Raw genomic sequence first — 5,784 nt, 5'->3', positions numbered from 1 at the left:
TTTACCTTCCTAAAAAGGATGCAAGTATTCAACTTTTGTGGTGTTATCATTAATCCAATAACAGTTTGTTGTTGGACAAAGGCTACCCCTAATCTGACATGTACAATATGTACATATCTATAGAGGTATCTAATGCTAAACTCAACTCTAAAAAATTAAAGTGAAAAATCAAGCGCGCTATACAAATTCGTTTTCGAAAGAAATAAGCTACATTTTCTCACTACAATTATATGGATTGCTTTAATTCTCATTTAACACTGGAAATTGTACAGGCACAGTAGATTTAAACCGATGCGATGCATGATTGTAGAACACACTCGCGCAGTCAGTTTCTAACTCCGGCTGTCAGTTCGTTTTCATATCCAACCCTATGAAATGGTTTTGATAAGCTAGAGCTTGGAAATAGCTCTGATTAACACAGCTTTAATATTCCAAGGGTTAAGTTTTTGCGTTATGTATTTTATGTAAAAATATTTGATTCAAGTAAATGTGGCTTTGTTAGTGGTTTAATATGTTAAGAAAGATCGTAATTAAAATAATTTGATATCACTCCTTTTCCCACTCAATTTCACCATTAATTTCTTTAATCTATAGTTGTAGTTTTTATTTCACTGTCAGTTCCACAGACCACTTGCCACTGCATTATAACTTACAGACATTCAATTATCATCATATCTGAAATTCTACCAATTAATGCAAATTGAAAAGCAAATTAACTGTGAGAGCATCACTCATATCAAAATGAAATCAATACTCCCTGGTATATTTAAATAATTTTATACTGTACAACATGATAATCATATTATGATTGGCGGATAACCAATTTAATGTTGTTAAGAGGTATTAAATGGCTGAAACGTTTCGCGTTCATGTTTATTATTAAATCGACAGTCGTTTACAGACGGAATCGTCATAATTGCATTGGAACAATAGGCCCCTGGGCGCTATTTGATCAGCGCTTAAAAGTTGATATTCGCCAAAATTGTTCGGATGGACAGAAAATGTTGCGAAAATTGTATTTTGTTGTTTCAACGTTTATCTCGTAACGTTTTTGAGTGAAGTTGATAGCTTGAAGTGGAATGTTTTCACTGTGAATTTAAGAGCCATTTCTGATTTCGCGATGGAGGAACCACTGTGTTTTTGTTATTTTTTTTATGCTGTAGGTGGGTTTGAATTTTGGTTTTTATTCGGCTCGACGCTTTTGATACAGTCTTTTGAACTTACGTATAGCGCAGCATTTATTTGGTTGTAAATTCAAAAGTAAATGTTTGTAACAGTTTTAATTAAATATTGGTCGTTTCAACATTAAAATATTGTTTTTAAAGTTACTTCGAGTTCAGGTTTTCATGACTTGAGCAGTGAGAGGTACTTGAAAGTTTGAAACACTTAGCTAGTTTTTGCTAGGTAGCATTAAATAAAGTTGCACTCGTGATTTTCACCTAGAATCCTGGGATAAAAAAGCTGCGGTATATTTTTATTCTCTCGTGCCCTGTTGACAATTAAAGTTCTGTAAAAAATTGCTCTAACTTTGTGGTTTAGATCCTGGCGTTTTTTTTTTAAAGTTGAATTATACGGCATTTTTAATGTGAACTTAAAAAAAAAACAATTAATTGCCTCGAGCATTTCATACTTTCACGTAGGCCTACAGTAATCTTCAACGCTTAAAAATACGTAAAAACAAAAGAATAAAAAAATACGAAATACGTACGTATTGTCCGTTTATCAGTACACTCGACCCACTTACAGTTAAAAGGCTTATTCGCGGCCATTACTTTTTTTCAGCTGTCCACACAGAATTCCTTTTTAATCCACACAGCGAACGATTCTCGACGTTTGCTATCTAATTAAAACCTCATTAACTTTAAACTCTTTGTAATTATCTGCGAATTGGATATTTGGGGTTTTTGGGTTACTGTTTCTGAATGTTTTTTTTATATGTTATCCTCGAAACTGTTTTTTTTCCTGTAATGTTGTGCTTTTGATGACAGGTACACAATTGTAAAAGTGAATTCCATTTCATCGCTATTGATTTGGCACTTTTGTATTGAAAGAATTAGGTATTTTCAGATTACCAAATTCAGAACTGAATTTTGAATCAAGTATGATTTTTCAGAAGCTGAGTAGGTATTTGTATTTTCAGTATATTATAATTTCACAGCTTTGGAAGTCGTTCCGAATAATCAGAAGTTTCAAAGTCTAAAATAAAATAAAAAAATAAATAAAATAATGTTTATTATCAAAAACGCAACTTTACATTGTGGTAGATACCGTTGAGCCACAAACTAAGCACAGCTTGTATCTTGTGGCTCTGAGTGCTTTAATATTGCTTATATTATAAAGTTACATAGGTACCAAATCTTTGGAGATGAAATAGTAAAGGAAATTATGAGCTAAGGATGTTGGAACTTAAATTGAGGTACATAATATAAAGAAAATGATATTAAAACTAGGTGAATTAATCGGGCTTTTATGCTAGTTTGGTGTGTATGTGAGGGCATGTGTGAATGAGTGTATGTGTGAGGTGAGAGAGTGTGTGGTGTGTAGTGTCGGTGTGAGAGTGATAGTGTTGATGGTGTGGGTGACTTTGTAGGTATGTTCATGGTGTTGGTGGCTTTGTAGGTACTACAGCAGAGCTTCGGTTTCGATGTAAGTCAGTTTTAGTAGGGCTGCAGTTATCTTCTTTTTACACATATTGTGAGTAGAGTCTGACAACCAGTCTTATCAACAGGTCAGAAAGCAATAGTATCCGGTATCCGGTATGACTGGAAGCCGACCAAACATAGCCTGGAATAAGGCTAGGCAGATGATTGTATAACTTCACAAGCAATATATAACTCATGGAACAACGAGGTCTATCATCAAATATCCATTCTATCTTCTAGCTGCTACTGAGAAATCCTTGAAAGCAAACTAACTATTTGCTTTGCTCGGAAATTGATCCACCCTTATATTATATCTACATTATTGATTAGCATAGGAACTCATTTCTTATTTGATTTGCACACAGATTAAAATGTGTACAGGTACATAGTGCAAAAACTCATTATGTGTGAACTTGCCTGAAATAAATGATATTTTATTTTTATTTATTTATTTTTAAACATATATTTTACATTTTTAAATATTAAATATAAAAATAAAAAACATTTAAAAATATAAAAAATAGGTCGCCACCGATATCGGGCACAGGGTCCAAGGTACCGGTGGTTAGGGCTCCAGAGACAGAAACCTCCTCACAATACGCGCCGTATCAAGGAGTACTGCCTTCTGAATCAGTCCCTTGATCCAGCCGCCTAACGAGAGCCTCCTGAGGTGTTGGTCGAGGCTCTTGGCTATTAGACCATTGGCCGTAACGACAATCGGCACAATGACAGTCAAGATACTTTATTTGTTTCTCTTTCTCACTTTCACGAGGTTCTCGTCATGCGGAACGGCGACATCGACTATCATCGCGCGGCGCGCTAATCGATCTATCACCACTATATCAGGCTTATTGGCTGCAATAGTCCTGTCAGTGATGATAGATCGATCCCAGTACAACGTGATATGGTCGTTTATTTATTTATTATTATATTTCTTGTAGATTTTATTTTATTCATTAAATAGTTTTTGAACATTGTACTTGCAATGGGGGAGTTAGCGGAGAGTTAGTTTAACAACCTACCTTTTATTTGGATTGTAATATTTGAGTAACTTTAGTATTATGGCGTGAAAGCTTGACGCAGACAAACAGTTACCTTCGCATATAAGATATTAAGTAAGAATTAATTGTCTGGCCAGAAGTGCTCCGCATAATTATTATGTATTTACATTAATTTAATAGAGACGATTTCATGGAATTTAAATCTCGTTATTAAAACTCTTTGGAAATTAACAATAAAATACATATTTGTCTGTTAACCACTGAAAATATTTTATTACATTACAAAGTGAAGTTTTAATTAATCTCTTTGATTGTAATAACTTGAGTATTTTAAATTGAAAATTGCCAAAATTATACAACGGCAGGCTTTCATAAATATCCTTCTATTTTTAAACGTGCATTTATAAAAGTTGGTAAACCTTTACGGATTTTTTGGATTTTGGGATGTTTCTTACATACTTAAATGATTTGAAGACAACATTATAGAATGATGACACGGATTAGCAAGTTGAAGTGGGGATGGGCAGGCCATATTGCTCGCAGAGCAGATGGCCGATGGGGTCGAAAAGTGCTGGAGTGGAGACCACGGACTAGCAAGCGCAGCGTAGGACGTCCACCAACAAGGTGGACAGACGACCTTATAAAGGTCCCTGGAAGACGCTGGATGCAGGTTGCCTCCAACAGGTATCTGTGGAGATCTAAGTGGGAGGGGTATGTTCAACAGTAGACGTCCTATGGCTGAAATGATGATGATGATATAGAATGGTATCGAACTATATTTTAATAAATTATACTTTATATCCTAGTGCGGGATTTATTTTCTTCGGGACACCGGTAAAACCGTGGATCTAGCTAATGCTCTGAAAAAATAAAGTAAGCGTAACATGGTCATAATTTCATATTAACACTGATATTTTGGGTACCTTTGATTTCATGACGCGCTTTTTGGAAAACCTAGGTAAATAATGTTTTCAAAGCTAATTTATACTTACTTAAAAAACTATTAAAAATCAATCTGAATTGTTTGAGTTCAGTCTGGTCATGATCTAGTTTGTAACACAAAATAAAATATAAAACGAACTCAAATATCTATTTAACTGAAAGAAGCGTAAGTAACTATTATATAAGTTTTGAAAATTTTCGGCCATTGTTACTGAGTGGGCGTTTTTCACCTGACATTACAAAACTTTGAAGGTGGTAATTTTTTGTTTGAACAAAATTGTTTACGCCATGATCATGACAATATACCAATTTAGGAAGTTTTTTACGAACTTTTATACATTTGTAAAGAGTTATGTGGTGTTTGGTAAATTGAATTAGTTTTAAACTTCGTAAGAGCATCATTAAAATATTTTTTTCATCACTACAGCGATTAAACCGCCCATTATGTCACCTACTTTAATTAAGTTCTAAGATCAAAAGGGTAATTTATATACCTAATAAGTATTTGTATGTATTTACCCACATTTTTTTTATTTACCAATATTTAAAACACACTAAAACCGCAAACAAAAATTAACCCAACCACCTTGAAAACAAAGTCTAATTTCTATACAGCACGTTAGGCTACGTTCAGATGACAAGCACACAACGTGCGTTTTGATACTGTGCTTTTACCACTACATACATTTTATTCAGGCTGTACACATGGTAACGCGCGTTAAGTGTTATAACATTTATATTGGGTGTTTCGTACCTAATCACATTAAATCCTATCACATATACATACTTTACGATATTCTATGGAGAATAGGAAAAAAAATAACATAATCCGTTCAGTGGTTACAGAAGTAATTTTTCGTTTTCATAATTTACATCATGTCGTGGTGGCCTAGTGGGTAAAGGACCAACCTCTCAAGTATGAGGGCGCGGGTTCGATCCCAGGTCAGGCAAGTACCAATGCAACTTTTCTAAGTTTGTATGTACTTTCTAAGTATATCTTAGACACCATTGGCTGTGTTTCGGATGGCACGTTAAACTGTAGGTCCCGGCTGTCATTGAACATCCTTGGCAGTCGTTACGGGTAGTCAGAAGCCAGTAAGTCTGACACCAGTCTAACCAAGGGGTATCGGGTTGCCCGGGTAACTGGGTTGAGGAGGTCAGATAGGCAGTCGCTTCTTGTAAAGCACTGGTACTCAGCT

Source organism: Helicoverpa zea, chromosome 11, assembly GCF_022581195.2.
Source record: "Helicoverpa zea isolate HzStark_Cry1AcR chromosome 11, ilHelZeax1.1, whole genome shotgun sequence".
NCBI classification, from domain to species: Eukaryota; Metazoa; Arthropoda; class Insecta; order Lepidoptera; family Noctuidae; genus Helicoverpa; species Helicoverpa zea.
Note: the sequence above shows the minus strand (reverse complement) of the source record.